The sequence below is a fragment of the Moschus berezovskii genome, chromosome 13 (assembly GCF_049115385.1).
Source record: "Moschus berezovskii isolate FMDL1 chromosome 13, NW_MosBer_1.0, whole genome shotgun sequence".
NCBI classification, from domain to species: Eukaryota; Metazoa; Chordata; class Mammalia; order Artiodactyla; family Moschidae; genus Moschus; species Moschus berezovskii.
The window spans coordinates 69,916,328-69,934,401 of NC_142472.1; the positions used below are offsets into that span (position 1 = coordinate 69,916,328).

Below are 18,074 nucleotides of genomic sequence, written 5' to 3' on the forward strand. Positions count from 1 at the left end.
TCTTTTAATATCATGGCTGCAATCAGCATCCGCAGTGATTTTGGAGCCCCCAAAAATAAAGTCTGACACTGTTTCCACTGTTTCCCCATCTATTTCCCAGGAAGTGATGGGACCAGATGCAATGATCTTAGTTTTCTGAATGTTGAACTTCAAGCCAACTTTTTCACTCTCCTCTTTCACTTTCATCAAGAGGATTTTTAGTTCCTCCTCACTTTCTGCCATTAGAAGGACTGATATTGAAGCTGAAACTCCAATACTTTGGCCACCTGATGTGAAGAACCGACTCAGATGCTGGGAAAGATTGAAGGCGGGAGGAGAAGGGGACAACAGAGGATGAGATGATTGGATGGCATCACCGACACAATAGATGAGTTTGAGTAGGCTTCGGGAGTTGGTGATAGACAGGAAAGCCTGGCATTCTGCAATGCATGGGGTCACAAAAAGTCGGACACGACTGAGTGACTGTACTAACTATGTATACATATATATATAGCTATCTCACAGCACATGTACGCATGCTCAGTCATGGGCAACTCTTTGCAAACGAAAGGACTATAGCCCACCAGGCTCCTCTGTCCATGGGATTTTCCAGGCAAGAATACTGGCATGGGTTGTCATTTCCAACTATATATTTGACCCTCACCCAGTGCCTGCCTTTCCATGGGGAAATTGAATATTGTGGAGCTGAAGCTTCATTTTGTTTCACTTATCACGTATGTATATACAGATACCTATTTAGTAAATAAATGTTCCAATAAATTTTTAAAAAATTCTAATATTTTTTGTACTCTGAATAGAGTAATAATTATTCATGTTTACCCTTTCCTGGAAAATTTGATATGATTTCTCAATTCTGTTTAGCTGTTTAAATTTTCAAAATGACTTTACATATAAAAGTTTTATCAAAGCCTATATCCTAGAGCTTGATGCTGAACATTTTATACCAAAAGTTAGATGGTCTGGAGTCTCTTGTGGGTGGATTGAGTGAGATGAGTATTCCCATTTTGCAAATGGAGTCAGTGAGGTTCTGAAAGTTGGATGGATTTGCCCAGAGGCTTACAGCCAGTAAGTACCATCTCAACTGTCATTGGATGCCTATATTCCTGAGTCCTAATTCATAAGACCAATCCTGAGGCAGAAAATAATTACAAAAATCTAAGTGTCATATTTTAAAGCATAGCTCATTTCTTACCAAAATGGAAATTGGTTTCGTAGAACATAAATAACAACCTTAGCCCAAAGATGAGCTATTTGAGGAATCTGTCCTGTTATATAACTTTTGAAGGCATAAAATATGGCAGAGGTTCATCTTTTTAATAATCTCTGTAGCAGTATTTGTCAAAATTGAAATGTCAGTTTCATTCACTTAGTCTTTTTAAAATGGAGCAAGAATATTTTCTTTTCTACTATCTTTGTCTTTTAGCTTATCAACAGCTCCCTGCCTTTAGATTACAGACTCTTCTATCCCCTGCCTTCAAGCAAAATTATTTGAGATGTAAGGTAAATTTATCAAGCCCAATAATCTCTTCATGGCTTTGTTTATCCTTCCATGGAATGATTGATACATGGAGATTTTTAAACATGGAGATTTTCCAGAAAACCATTTGTTAACCAGGCATTCTTCTTCAGTCACAAAAGTTTAAAATGAAAGGAATGCCTCACTTCTTTTCAGTTTTCCAGAAAACAAACAACACAGCCTTGAAGCGCTTATCTCTGATTATACAATATAATAAGACAGGAGAACACAAAGTAAACTTGTGTGCATATAGGTGATTCCATAGACTCAGACTCACAGATCTAGCCCTAGGAGAGAATTTGAAGTCTGATAATGCAATCTTAACCATCTACCAAGAGTGCCTATTTTAAAAATAACTTTTCCATCTACCACCTCATCTGAATGTACATATGACAACATTTCATGTGCATTTATGCTCCTTTTTTTCCCCTAAGGCATTGCCCAGGATGTTCTGTAGACCTGCTGATGCCCCTAGGACCATGGATGAAGTACCACAATACTACTTATCCTTGTGATCCTGAATCTCACTTTCTTGAGTGATAAAATGGACCCCACTCTCCTGAGTTCCATTTTCTCTCTGATATGTATGGTTACTATTTACCTCTGCTTGGTCTGAACTTGGGGAGGGATTTGGAATAATTTTTGTGAATCTCTGTCCCTTTTATTTTGGCAACAATGGCTTACCACCCATCAACACACTTATATCACTGTCACTGCAGATGAGACAAAAACATTATTTTTAAAAGATTTTGACTTCTGTAGAACATTTATTGGCTAAATTAACTTGGTGCACTAAAGATGTTAGGATAGCCCTGGGGACAGATTACAAGTTTACTCTTAGAACAGAGTCCATTAAATTCCCACTGACTCTGTTATGATGGTATCAGTTCTGATACCAATCCACAGCATGGCAATTAAGCTCTCTGGATTGTGGCAGAATTGTGCCTTCATAGTATCTGCTTGGATTATTTTATATGCTAAATTTCTTAAAAAGGAAATCTCTTTGGTACCTCAGAGACTAAAGCCCTGATAAATAACATCCTGTACATACTACCTTCACCCCATAATTCTGCATCCTGGAGAAGGGCTTTAGAGAGAGATTTTCTAATATTACAATGTAAATAATATTAAGAGTTAAAACATTAAAATATAACTCTAATGATTTAGAAAGCAGAGGGTCTTTTTTATTAGAAAGAACTACAAATCAGTGAGCTCATGAAATAAATACGATAAATAAAGATGTTTCTTTTATTATGCAGTGACTAATACTTTGGCCACCTCATGCGAAGAGTTGACTCACTGGAAAAGACTCTGATGCTGGGAGGGATTGGGGGCAGGAGGAGAAGGGGACGACAGAGAATGAGATGGCTGGATGGCATCACCGACTCGATGGACATGAGTTTGAGTGAACTCCAGGAGTTGGTGATGGACAGGGAGGCCTGGCGTGCTGTGATTCATGGGGTCGCGAAGAGTCGGACACGACTGAGCGACTGAACTGAACTGAATATTGATAATATACTTTTCAGATAACAAATAGGAATGTGTTGCCAGATACTGTGTCTCCTACTATAATGGCTCTTCTGAAGCCTATGGATCAAGGAGTAATTCTGACCTCCAGATCTTAACTATTTAAGACAAGCACATTTTGTAAGGCTATAGCTGCTGTATATAGTGATTCCTCTGATGGATTTAGGCAAGGTCAACTGAAAGTCTCCTGGAAAGGATTTGCCATTCTAGATGCCATAAAGAACATTCATCATTCATGGGAAGAAATCAAAATACTAACATTAACAGGAATTTTGGAAGTTTATTACAACCCTCATGGATGACCTTGGGGGGTCCAACACTTCAGTGAAGGAAGTAACTGCAGATGTGATAGAAACAGTAAGAAAAGTAGAATTAGAAGTGGAGCCTGAACACGAGACTGAATTGCTACAAATCTCATGATGAAACTTTCACTGATGAGGAGTTGCTTCCTATGATGAGCAAAGAAAGTGATTTCTTGAGATGAAATCTACTCTCGGTGAAGATGCTGTGAAGATTGTTGAAATGACAACAAGGACTTCAAATATATTACGTTAAATTAGTTGAGTAGCAACAGGGACAGAGAGGATTGATTCCAATTTTGAAAGAAATTCTACTGTGGGTTAATTGCTATCAAATATCACTATGGGGTGACTATAATGCAAGGGGGACTTCCCTGGTGGTCCAGTGGCTAAAACTCCACACTACCAATGCAGGGAGTCTGGGTTCAATCCCTGGTCAGAGAACTAGATCCCACATGCCAAAGACCTGATGCAGCCAAATAATTTTTTTTTTTTTTAAAGCATTACTTGGTACAGAGAAATCACTCATGAAAAGAAAGTGAAAGTGAAGTCACTCAGTCGTGTACGACTCTTTGCGACCCCATTGACTGTAGCCTACCAGGCTTCTCTATCCATAGGATTTTCCAGGCAAGAGTACTGGAGTGGGTTGCCATTTCCTTCTCCAGAGGATCTTCCCGACCCAGAGATCGAACCCGGGTCTCCTGCATTGCGGGCAGACGCTTTACCATCTGAGCCATCAGGGAAGCTCATGAAAAGAAGACTCAATTGAAGCAGCAAACTTCAATGTTGTCTTATTTTTAAAAATTGTCAGATCCGTCCTTCAGAAACCACCACCCTAATCAGTCAGCAGACATCACACTGAGGCAAGACCCTCTACCAGCAAAAACATTATGACTCACTGAAGACTCAGATATTGTTTATTATTTTTTAGCATAAAACTTTTTTTTTTTCATTTTTTGACTCTGTGGTGCAGCATGCAGCATCTTAGTTCCCCAACCAGGGATTGAACCTGTGACCACTGCAGTGGATGTGTGGAGCCCTAACCACTGGACTACAGGAGAATACCCAGTGAAAAACTATTTTTAAATTAAGGCAAATGAAGTGAAAGTCACTCAATCATGTCTGACTCTTTGCGACCCCATGAACTATAAAGTTCGTGGAATTCTCCAGGCCAGAATACTGGAGTGGGTAGCCTTTCCCTTCTCCAGGAGATCTTCCCAACCCAAAGATCAAATCCAGGTCTCCCATATTGCAGGAAGATTCTTTACCAGCTGAGCCACAAGGGAAGCCCAAATTGTATGACTTGGTTTATTGCAATGGTTGGAATAAAACCTGCAATATCTCCCAGTGTAGCTACTCTTAATACTTTTAACTTTTATACTAGGGTTAAAAGTGATCTTTCAGTAGTACATTGCTGTATATTTGTTTGTACAGTTACTTTTCTGGTGAGATTTATACTGTCCTATACTTTTGTGTTACTGGTTGGCATCCTTTCATTTCAACTTCAAGAACTCCCTACAGCGCTTCTTACAGTGGTAATGAACTCTTTCAAGTTTTTGTTTCTCTGGAGAAGTCTTTTTCTCACATTTATCTTTAAAAGATAGTTTTGCTATCTATAGTAATCTTAGTTGGCAGGTTGTTTTTTTTTTTTTCCAAATATATATGTCTCCCACTCTTTCCCAGTTTGGCAGGGTTTCTGCTGAGAAATTTATGGATCATCTTCTGGGAGTTTCCAGGTGAGTAGTTTTGGGTTGTTTTTTTTGTTTTTTTTTTTGCTACTTTATTATTATTATTTTTTGATTATTTATTTATTTGCATTACAATAGTTTAATATGAACAATCAGAGCTAATGAACAGTATAACAATATTTTACAACTGAAATAATTAAAATAAACTATAAAATTACTACATAAAACAGGTCTGATCTAGCTAATTTACTTTCTATAATCTCTTCAGTGCTGCAAAACCATTTCTTTCTTTTTTTTTTTTTCATGTTTTAATAAACACTTCGTCTTTTTGTATTGCTTTCTTTTCATCACAATAATAGAAATATAACACCATATATCACTGTAAAACACATTTCCACATAAATGCTGATAAGCACAAAATATTTTTCATCATTTACATTTTACCTGTAATAATATATGGCAGGATTAAAGCTGCATCCATCATGTGTCTAACTAACCTTGCTGTAATGAATTTTTAAATGTAATGGTTTCTGTCGCAAAGTAAAATCGTACATAATGTCTAGTGACACAGTACGATGGTGGATGGGTGGTTTTGGAAAATGGAAATGCAACTTCATTTTTAATTAGATTAATAAACTTCACCACCTCCACCTCCAGCCAGCTTCCCAACCCTCCCTCCCACCACCATTATTTATTTATTTATTTATTTTAAATGAGGCTTTTAATTAATGTTTGACAGAGCTGATTCAGGTTGAATAGACTAAATTTCTTTAAACAAACTTACTTATACTCCAGAGTCCTTTAAAAACTTAATAGCATTTATACATTGAAGGTATTTGATTTTCTTGTAACTAGCACTTCAAATGCAACAAGCATTTGAAGCAACAAGCATTTGACCCAACAAGTAAAACTTTCTACAGTTCATAACTTTTATAAATAAAATAAATTAAATGTACAGTGAATAAGTTCTCTGAAATATTTCAATATTCCTGCAGGTTCAGTAACATCATAAAATACATATCAACTAAAATTCACAAATCTAAAAACCTGTTAGGCATTTTTAGGCGTTTTAAGTTGGAAATGAAGACCAATGTTACATCGTAATATGCCAATTACAAATAGTACTTCAAATAGCAAATACTACAGTTTGTCCCAAACTTTAAAAACTATTCATGAACTCAACACTGAACTATTGATGGCTATGAGAATTGTTTCCTAGCCTTTTTGAAAATTTCAACCCATTTATGTTTAAGGTAATTATTGATAAGTACGATCCCGTAGCCATTTTCTTTATTGCTTTGGGTTCAAGTTTATACACTCTTTCTGTGTTTCCTGTCTAGAGAAGATCCTTTAGCATTTGTTGGAGAGCTGGTTTGGTGATGCTGAATTCCCTCAGCTTTTGCTTGTCTGTAAAGCTTTTGATTTCTCCTTCATATTTGAATGAGATCCTTGCTGGGTATAGTAATCTGGGCTGTAGGGTATTTTCTTTCATCACTTTAAGTATGTCTTGCCACTCCCTTCTGGCCTGAAGAGTTTCTGTTGAAAGATCAGCTGTTATCCTTATGGGAATCCCCTTATGTGTTATTTGCTGCTTTTCCCTTGCTGCTTTTAATATTTGTTCTTTGTGTTTGATCTTTGTTAATTTGATTAATATGTGTCTTGGAGTATTTCGCCTTGGGTTTATCCTGTTGGGGACTCTCTGGGTTTCTTGGACTTGGGTGATTATTTCTTTCCCTATTTTAGGGAAGTTTTCAACTATTATCTCTTCAAGTATTCTCTCATGGTCTTTCTTTTTGTCTTCTTCTTCTGGGACTCCTATGATTCGAATGTTGGAGCGTTTAACATTGTCCCAGAGGTCTCTAATATTGTCCTCATTTCTTTTAATTCGTTTTTCTTTTTTCCTCTCTGTTTCATTTATTTCTACAATTCTATCTTCTAGTTCGCTAATCCTGTCTTCTGCCTCTGTTATTCTATTGTTTGTTCCCTCCAGAGTGTTTCTGATCTCATCTATTGCATTATTCATTGTATATTGACTCTTTTTTATTTCTTCTAAGTCCTTATTAAATCTTTCTTCCATCTTCTCAATCCTTTTCTCCAGGTTATTTATCTGTAACTCCATTTTGCTTTCAAGATTTTGAATCATTTTCACCATCAAAATTTGAAATTCTTTATCAGGTAAATTCCCTATATCTTCTTCTTTTGTTTGTGTTGGTGGGCAATTATCTTGTTCCTTTACTTGCTGGGTATTTCTCTGCCTCTTCATCTTGCTTATATTGCTTTGCTTGGGGTGGCCTTTCCCTCTTCTTGCAGTTTGTGGAGTTCTCTTTATTATGTAGTTTCTTCGCTGTGTGTGGGGTTGGACGGGTGACTTGTCTGGGTTCCCTGGTTAGGGAAGCATGTGTCGGTGTTCTGCTGGGTGGAGCTGGATTTCTTCTCTCTCCTTTAGAAGACAATGGGCTGCTTTTCTGGGAGCCTGATGACCTCTGCCAGTATTCAGAAGTTGTTTTGTGGCCTTTACTCCACGTTCAAATGTTCTTTTGATGAATTTGTGGGGGAGAAAGTGGTCTCGCCGTCTTATCCCTCCGCCATCTTGTTCCTTCCTCCCCAGAACAGTGGATTCTTATATTCCACTTGGTCGTGGAGTATCTCTTCCCAGCTGCTCCAGCAAGGCGCAGCCGCTGTACCTTACCTTGGACGAGGGGTATCTCCTCAAGGCCGCCCCTCCTGCTTTGAATGTGGATCAGCTCCTCTCGGCCCTCCGGTGCCCAAGCAGCCACCGCCTCCTGGACGTGGTACAGCTCCTCTTGGCCACTGCCCTAACCCTGGGCGCGGGGTAGCTCCTCTCAGCCACGATTCTGCACGTGGTCGGTTGCGCCGGAGCCGGGCATCTCTCGTGTCTGCGCCGCCGGAGCCGGGCGTCTCTCGAATAAGCGTTATTTCTGAGCACAGAAGGAGTACTTTAAAAAATGGACTATGTCAAATCATAGGCTCCAGTTTCATCCACCTCATTAGAATTGATTCAAATGTATTCCTTTTAATTGCTGAGTAGTTCTCCATTGTGTAAATGTACCACAGCTTTCTTATCCATTCGTCTGCAGCCAGTCCAAGTACAATGCATGATACAGGATCTTTTTGCTACTTTAAAAACTCTTTGTCTTTTGAAATTTAATTATAATGTGTTTCAGTGTAGACCTTAGTCTATTTGGGATCCTTTGGGATTCATTAATCTGGATGTGTGTCTCCTAGATTCGGGCAGTTTTCCACCATTATTTCTTTAAATATACCCCTCTCTTTTTCTCTTTTGCTTTTGGGGATATCATGATGTGTACTTAGATTCTCTTGACTTTATTCCATAAGCCTCATAGGCTTTCTTTGCTTTTTTTTCATTCTTATTTTTCTGCACCCCACCTTGGATATTCTCAAATGACCTATTTTTGCATTTCTTGATTCTTCTACTTGATCAAGTCTGCTATAGAAGCTCTGTATTATTTTTTTTTTCAGTTCAGTCATTGTATTCTTCAGGTTCAGAATTCATTTTATTCTTTTTTTCTGGTCTCTACCTCTTTGCTAAACTACACATTTTGTTCATACCTTGTTTTCATGATTTTGTTTAGCTGTCTTTTTTTTTTTTTAATAGCTCACTGAGTTTAAGACTGTTATTTTGATTTCTTTGTCAGGCAATTCTTAGAGCTCCATTTTTTCAGGTCACTATTGGAGCTTTACTTTGCTCCTTTGATGGTGTTATGTTTCCCTGATTCTATGGCCCTTGTAGCCTTGTGTCAGTGTCTTCACATTTGAAAAACCAGTCATTTTTTCTTGTCCTTAGCTGGATTTCAGCAGATACTCTGGCCAGAGATTCTGAGTGGGCCAGCTGGCAGGCTGCAGGCAGTTGGCTCCCATGGTCCATAGGGAGGCAGGTCTGCTGCTGGAGTCCTCAGGTGAGCAGACCTGTCACTGAAGGTTGCTTTCAGGGCCTCAGGCCAGCTATCAAGATCTTCCCACTGGCTGTTAAGAGTCCTTACCCATTTGCTATGCTCTCAGCTACCCCTCGGGTATCAAGGTGTGCCACCTTAGTGTTCTGGGTGAGGATGACAGAAGCAAACATCTCAGGTACCCAGAGTTTAGGGAAGTCAAACATTGATGCTGTTCTCTCTTTCCTATGCAGAATTTGTGCCTGAGATGACCTCTTTCTAGTGCTATGCTGTGTAGCCTGAGGGAGAGGTGATATGAGTGAAGTAAAACTGTTCTTCTTACACTTTTCAATTTTTAAAAAATTGTTTATGCTTCACGGAGATGCCATAATCTTTCATCTGAATTCCAGAGCTCTCAGGACAGTATCTGCATCTGTGAATAGTTGTTAAATTTGTGTTTCTATGGGATATGAGGACTGGAACCTCCTATTTAGGGCATCTTTCTGATGTCACCCCCTTCTTACTACTTATAACACTATTACAAGTGCTGTTTTTTCCCAATACAATAAATGTTCTATTTTAATCAAAATTCTTGCAAGATATGAAAAAATAAATTTTAATAAAGCCAAACTTTGAACTATATATTCCGACTGATATCAACTTTAATATCAGCCTTCCTTACAAAACAATAGAAATGGACCACTTTTTTATTAGTGGGAATTTCTTAACATACAGATGTTCTTTAGAAAGAAGAAATTTCTACCATATCCCTTCCTCTTCTGAAAACCCCAGTAATTCAGAAAATGCTTTGTCAGTACCTGTATCTTTGACAAGAAGGCAATTTTAAATATAAGACTGCCTCTGAAGCCCAATTTAACTTGGAAAGAGTTAATCACTCTGAATCAGAGAGTCTTGTTCAAACCCTTTTAGATTTAAAAATCACAGAGGGGAAGGAAGAACTGGAAAAGATAATTAGAAGTACCAAATGTACTAAGATGTCCCATAGACCCAGAAACTCTGATTGTGGTAAGTAGAATAATGTGACATGCAATAAATGACTATTTTTTCTTCTAAAAAGAATCAGTGACAGCAAGACACATGTTTTGTTATAGCTATATTCGGAGCATTACCTGGGATGGAAGTTAAGGATGAAGTGAAGAACTCAGAGATGGCTCTGTGACCAAAATTGTTACCTTGTTCAGTCTCAGTTTCAATCTTATTCATAATCCTAGTAAATGCTACTCTTGTGATCATGCCAAACCCCAAGGAAACTTTCACATGGAATTGTTTGCTAGAGTTATTCTTAGTTGGCCTACTTTTAACTGCCAAGAGGAAGGGTGAATATTTGTATCACACTTCATTCTTCCTCAAAATGCACTTCTTTTCTTTCAGTGAAGTAAAGCAGAAAGAGCATTAGCGTCTCTGTGACCTACCTGTCTGTGAGCTTCACTTCTGTCATCTGTAAAATGGAGAGAATGAGTCTGCGTAGGGTTATTGTGAGGTATAAATAAGGTAATAAAAACCAAGCATGTTGGATGCAGAAGATGCTTAATAAACGGCAGTATTCTATTTCCAGTGGGTCTTGAGTTTAGTAGCAATTAATTTCTTCAAGACATTGGCAGATAAGAGCTACAAATTCATTTCTCAAAAGAATATTTACATTTTAACAAGAGGCTCTAAGGAGTTACAAGACTTCAGGGTACCAAGCACATTGACAAAAGTGGAATTTTGGATGCTGTTCAACACATACTTGTTGAGTGTCTCTTCTTTGCTAGTACTGAAGACACAAAGATCAATAATGTGGCACTTGTCCTTCAAGCAGGTAGACTAGACAGTTGGGCAGACTGGTATCCCTTTCCTGTCTCAGAGGACAGCAGCAGGATGCCCCGCAGAGAAGGACAGAACACCAGCTTGTGGCGTAATGAAGGAGAAGACTGTACTCTCAGGAGAAGGGGGGAAGAGGAGAAAAGGAGTTTCTTCTAACAGACCATTCTCTTGTGGATTTGGGGATAGGAAGATTAAACGATCTTCTGGACCCTGCCCTGATACTTATGAACATGGGCATTTGGGCTCCTGGATACTTTGGCACTAGAGTTTTTAATTCGTACAAGGACTGTCTTCTGCATTGATAGCATCTTCGACTCTCGAAGTTGAGAAGTATGTTTCAGATCAAATTCAAGTAGAAAGCTGAGTGCTAATGGCATAGAAACAGTTTTGGCACAAGCAAAAGATATAAAGGAACTCTTCCAACTTCTCATTGCTCAGCCTAGTTCATCAGAGTGGAGAAGGGGAGAATGTCTACCAAAAAATTATACCTAGAAAGAAATATCTAAAGTATAGCTGGTTCTATACCTTAGAATACTGAAAAGGAAAGTGAGAGATTCCAGCAGTAGTAAACAGATATTGGTCATCATAATTTCTTTTGCCTCTGAAACAAATTACTACAAATTTAATGGCTAAAACATCACAAATTTATCTTACAATCCTGGAGGTCAGCATCTGAAATTTGCCTCACTGGGCTAAAGATAAGATGTCAGTGGAGTTAAGTCTTTCTGGTTCTCATGGAGAATCTTTTGCTTAAGTTTTTTTTTTTTTTTTTTCCTAGTTTCTAGAGGCCACCTAACTTCCATGGCACCCTTCCTCCACCTTCAAAGACAGAAACTGAACATATTCAAATCTCCCTCTCACTTTGATATCTGATGCCATGATCACATCTTCATTGACCCTCACTTTCTCTTTCCTTCTTAAAAAAACTGTGAGATTACATGGACTCTACTTAGATAATCAAAAATCATTACCCCATTTCACATTCTTAATTACATGTACAAAGCCCTTTTTGCTAACTATCGTAAGATCATGTATTCATCTATTTCAGAGATTTGAACTTGGATATCTTTGAAAGCCCATTATTCTGCATACTATAGCCAGGATCTGAGAAGGTGGATATTACCATTACCGGAAGTATAAAAATAACACTGTGATGAGCAAAACTGGGATTTTGGCTTTGTTTCTTACCATCAAATAAACACATTTGCCTTTTTACCTGATGAGTAAGCAGATCCCCCATAATAAACTATTTTTAGTTCCAGTGCCCATGGGAGAGGGACCCTATTCTGTGAAATATCACAGGAGCCTGCTATTCATCTGAGGATGCTCAATCCCTTATCTTACTGGTAACCTTGACTCTCTATACGTTTACTCCTGAATGGCCTCTTGGCTTGTTCATAATGTCATCCACCGAGTAGGTGATCATAGTTGCTTTCTCTATCTATCCTTTGGTTTTCTTCACGCTACTCCTGATACCCAAGATAGTGAGTTCAGATTTTCCCCATCTTTGGCTCTACCTAGACATGCACTCACAGCAAATTAGCATCCTTCCTCTAGGTCTCACCATTCACTGGAAGAATAATGAAGCAGCACTCATTGCTACAACCATTTCACTTCCTTGTTTCCCAGACACAATGGCATTCTTCTCCTATGTAAACATTTCACTGGAGATACTATGCTGGAGACAGTTTCCAGAGGTTGCCTAGTCATCAGGCATCCAGTTGCATTGTATAAAAACTATGTATCTAGACCTCTGGCTGGCAAGAAAGCAAAGGTATCTACAGGAGGCTCTTAAGGACATTTCCTACTAGCTTCAAATCCGACCAAGACAAGGAACTAAAGACAATAGATATTAAATATCCCCACTTTCATTTCTAAGAGTTGTCAGTGAATAGAGATTATCTCCTCTTTGCAAATGTTGTCTTCCTTCATGACAAAGTACATTGGTTTAGATTTGTTGTATATCCTTTGCCTCCATCCCAGGTGATCTCAGACGCTTTCCTTGTGGCTCAGATGGTAGAGAATCTGCCTGCAATGCAGGAAACCCAGATTTGATCTCTGGGTCAGGAAGATCCCGTGGAAAAGGGAATGGCAACCCACTCCAGTATTCTTGCCTGGAGAATCCCCATGGAGAGAGGAGCCTGGCCAGATACAGTCTCTTACATCAAAGAGCTGGACACGATTGAATGACTCACGCTTCCACTTTCTGCTTGGAAAACGAAGTCCTCCTAGCAGTCAAGCGGAAGAAACTCAGAAGTGTAGGTGAGTTAGTATCCCACAAGGCAACACTCAAGTAATGGAGCTTGAAAGCCAATATATAAAAGGGTCTTCTATTCATCCCTTCAATAGACTTGTAAGATTCACCCTTTACTATTCTGTAGAAAATCCTAAAATTACTGAGGGCAATTGGTCCTCTCTCAAAAACACCAAGTTTTATAATACACTCCTGTATTGACTTTCCCTTTATTTTATTCCCTCCCGCCCCCCGTCTCTCACGCCTACTCATTTCCTAAAGAAACTACATTCAGCAAGCTTAAGGCTCTGATTTTAGGGGAAATTCAGGATAAGAGAGTTGCTATCAGAATTAGTCCAAGAAAGCAATTCCTGAGGATCGGTTTTTGGACCTGAATCTGCTTCCCGTCAGACAGCAACAGTAACCCCACTGGCAGTGGATTGGTGATAACCCCCTGGTACGTAGCACCTTCGGATGCAGTAAGATTCTGATTTCAGTCCCAGCTATGAGAAGTTCCTTCCTTTTCCTATTTTACTCACTCTGATTGCACACTCCTGCTTAGTTCCTGGATAAACTTCCTCTATACAAAACTTGATCTAAAGCCCAGGCTAAAGCAATATGTAAGTCATACCACGTGACACCTCTGCACAAGAGACTAAAGCTCTTCATATCACTCAATAAAACCCAAAGACTTAGACCTGATTTATAAGCTGATGAATTATCTAGCTCCCACACATTTCTAACCTCACAGGGCAGAGACTGCTAATTGTCTCCTCAATATCTATTCTTTCCTATTTTCTATTGAAACTATCTTCATGTTTCATGGAGGACGGTAGGTAATTCACCTATCTAAAAACACATTGGTCACATGGCCACACATCTCCTTTACAGCTGGGGTGTTCACATGATACAGCCAATTCATGGCCAATAAGCATAAGTTGCTGAATAGCTTCCCAGCTGGAAAATAAGTAGATAAAACCTTTAAAGAAATGGATTCAGTTCTCATGAGGCCTTTGAATTTTCATTTTTCACTTTCTTCCTGCCTGAAAGCCAGCAGGGAAAACAGGAGTAGACCAGCCACCTTTATCACAGGGCAAAATGTGCATTGAATTTAGGCTACGATTGGTTGAGAGAAAAGCTAGAAAGAATCTGGGTTCCCAATGGTATCGTGGAGCTTCTGTATCAGTTTGTACACCTAATGCAACCAAAATCCCCATTTCATTGTATGGGTGTATGTTAAGTCACTTCAGTCGTGTCAACTCTTTGCAACCCTATGGACTGTAGCCCACCAGGTTCCTCTGTCTGTGGGATTCTCCAGGCAAGAATAGTGGAGTGGGTTGCCATGCCCTCCTTCAAAGGATCTTCCTGACCCAGGGATCGAATCCCTGTCTCTTACATCTCCTGCACTGGCAGGCACATTCTTTACCACTAGCACCACATGGGAAGCCCTCCCATTGGATTAAGCCACTTTTGTAAATACAATTTTCAGTGTGTGCAGCTAATTCTAACTGATGACTCTATTCCAGTTCTACTGAGCTCTTTTTCAATCCTCAAACACACCTGTCTCAGATTTGGCACCTATTGTTTCCCCTCTCTGGAGAGTTCTTTCCCCAGATGTTCACACAACTCATGCCTTCACTTCATCCAGGTCTTACTTACATGCCACTTCATTAAGAAGATTTCCTTACTGAGTCTACCTAAGCTCCCTCTCCAACTTCTTCACTTTTCCCTTACCATGCTTTGTTTCTCAATCACTTACTAGCCTGACATAACTTTTATTTATTATTTTATTTCTTTTTTTATTGGGGTATAGTTGCTTTACGATGTTGTGTTAGTTTCTGCTGTACAATGAAGTGAATCAGCTATATGTATACATATATCCCCTCCCTCTTTGTTCTCCCTCCCACCCCACCCTCCTCCCACAGAGCACTGAGCTGAGCTCCCTATGCTATTACAGCAGGTTCCCACTATCTATCTATTTTATACATGGTAGTGGATATATGTCAACCCCAATCTTCCAATTCATCCCACCTCTGCTTCCCTTCCGTGTCCACACATCCATTCTCTACATCTGTGTCTCTATTCCTGCCCTGCAAACAGGTTCATCTTTACTATTTTTCTAGATTCCACATACATGCATCTATATACAATATTTTATTTTCTCTTTCTGAGTTACTTCACTCTGTATGACAGACTCTAGGTCCACTCACATCTCTACAAATGACACATTTTGTTCCTTTCTATGGCTGTATAATATTCTATTGTACATAGGTACCACATCTTCTTTATCCATTCATAAATTGATACAGTCACTATGGAGAAAAGCATGGAGGTTCTTTTAAAAACTAAAAATAGTGCTACCATATGACCCAGCAATCCCACTACTGGGCATATATCCTGAGAAAACCATAATTCTAAAAGACACATGCACCCCAATGTTCATCACTAGTCAATCCTAAGGAAATCAACCCTGAATATTCATTGGAATGACTGATGCTGAAGCTGAAGCTCCAAAACTTTGACCACCTGATGTGAAGAGCTGACTCATTGGAAAAGACCCTGATGTTTGGAGAAGATTGAAGGCAAAAGGAGAAGAGGGCAGAAAAGGATGAGATGGTTAGATAGGATCACTGACTCAATGGATATGAGCTTGAGCAAAATCCAGGAGGTAATGGAGGACAGGGAAACCTGGCATGAGGCAGTCCATGGGGTTGCAAAGAGTCTAACATGACTTAGCAGCTGAACAACCAGCATCCCAATGTTCATTGCAGCACTATTTGCTGCTGCTAAGTCGCTTCAGTCGTGTCCGACTCTGTGCAACCCCATAGATGGCAGCCCACCAGGCTCCCCGGTCCCTGGGACTCTCCAGGCAAGAACACTGGAGTGGGTTACCATTTCCTTCTCCAATGTGTGAAAATGAAAAGTGAAAGTGAAGTCGCTCAGTTGTGTCCGACTCCTAGCGACCCCATGGACTGCAGCCTACCAGGCTCCTCCATCCATGGGATTTTCCAGGCAAGAGTACTGGAGTGGGGTGCCATTGCCTTCTCCTTCCTCAACTCTGGATTCTCTTAAAAAGCAAAACCAGACTTGCCCCTCTACACCCTCAAAAAAAAAAAAAGCAAAACAGGAAAACTATAGGCCAAAATCACTTACAGATAAAGACTCAAAATGCTCAGTAAAATACTACCAGGATGAATCTAACAAAACATATAAAAAAAGAGTATGCACTGTGAGCAAGTGGGATTTATCCCAGGAAAGCAATGCTGTTTTAACAACAAAAAAACAGTCTCTATAAAACATCTTATTAATAAAAGACAAAACACATGAACACCTCGATATGTTTAGTTAAAACATTTGAAAAAATTCAATACCCCTTCATGATAAAGTAACACTCAGTGAACCAGATATAGCTGGGAACTTCCTCAGTCTTATAAAGGACGTCTCTAAAAACCTCACACCTAACATCATTACATGAAACATTTAATATTTCCACATAAGACCAGGAACAAGACAAGGATATTCATCCTTGCCACTTCTATTCAACATTGTACTGGAGGGTCTTGCAATTAGGAAGGAAAGAAGGAAGGAAGGAAAGATAACTATAGAAACTGAAAAAGTAAACTATTCTATTCTCAGAAGATGTAATCTAAAGAAAATCCTAAGGAAAGGAATACATTAAAAATTAGAATAAATGAGTTTAGGAAAGTTGTAGGACACATGATCGATACACACAAAAATGGTATCCCTATATGTTTGCTATTAACAACCTGAAAATGAAATTAAGAAAATAATTCCATTTAAAATAGTACCAAAAAGAATAATAATACAAATGGCAACCCACTCCAGTATCCTTGCCTGGAGAATCCCACGGACAGAGGAGCCTGGCTCTTACAGTCCATGAGGTCCCAAAGAGTCAGATGCAAGTTAGCAACTAAACAACAACCTATAATTAAGATTAGGTTTTCATCATTGGGGAAATGATATTTTAACCATCAGTTATCCACTCTCCAAAACAACATGCCTAGACCTTACAACGGAGATGGCAATGTCAGGCCACTCCAGTACTCTTGCCTAGAAAACCCATGGACGGAGGAGCCTGGTAGGCTGCAGTCCATGGGGTCGCTACGAGTCAGACATGACCAAGTGACTTCACTTTCACTTTTCACTTTCACACATTGGAGAAGGAAATGGCAACCCACTCCAGTGTTCTTGCCTGGAGAATCCCAGGGATGGGGGAGCCTGGTGGGCTGCCGTCTATGGGGTCACACAGAGTCGGACACGACTGAAGTGACTTAGCAGTAGCAGCAGGGATAAGTTTAACCAAAAAAAAAAAAAAAAACCAAAACCTACACACTGAAAAATAACATTAAAATTCCTGAAAGTTTATTTTCCCAGTGAAAAATATTCTGTGTGCTATTTCAGGGTTAGTATGACAGGAAGAGAAGAGAACAATCACAGAAGTAGCCAGGATTTTGGAGACAGCCATAACAGGCAAACGTATGGCACCATAACCTGCAAACCTCACGGGACCAGCACCAAATCCCCCACGGGACGCGAGAAAAAGACTAAAGCCAATTTCAGTTTCATTTCAATGACAGGGAACATCAGCCACTTTCTAGGCTATAATAGCAATGTTTACTTGAAAATAAAGCCGTAAATAAATAAAGCTGAACACAATTTAATCTTTGAGAATTTAAGGAGTGCTTTAAGACCTATTGTTTGGGTGTTTTTACTATAGGGATTAGAGAAGTACATATGGTTGGAAGATGCCTATTTCATGAAATGCTACCACTGTTTATTTTTATTTCAAGTTACGCATGAGGTTGTGTCTTGTGGTTTTTAATCTCAAAACAGTTTGTCGTAGGTTCTTAATTGATTAAGAATTATATTATCAAAAATATCTTTCCAGTTTTATATTCAACAAATAAGGCATCAGTTAGTTTTTTTCTGAATGTGCCATGGTATTTTACCTAAGAAAGTTATAATCAAATTCTATAGAGAATTTTTAGAACCATAACTAATTTTGATCCAAAAAGAAGGTGCCTGATTCTATGAAATGTCATGAACCCCATG

At 39.1% G+C, this 18,074-nt stretch overlaps 1 long non-coding RNA gene across 2 annotated transcripts in view; it reads right to left on the bottom strand.

Annotated features, from left to right (window-relative positions):
- LOC148775865 (uncharacterized) overlaps positions 1–18,074 on the bottom strand; it is a 612,673-nt gene that overhangs the window by 305,965 nt on the left and 288,634 nt on the right. The window lies entirely within an intron of this gene.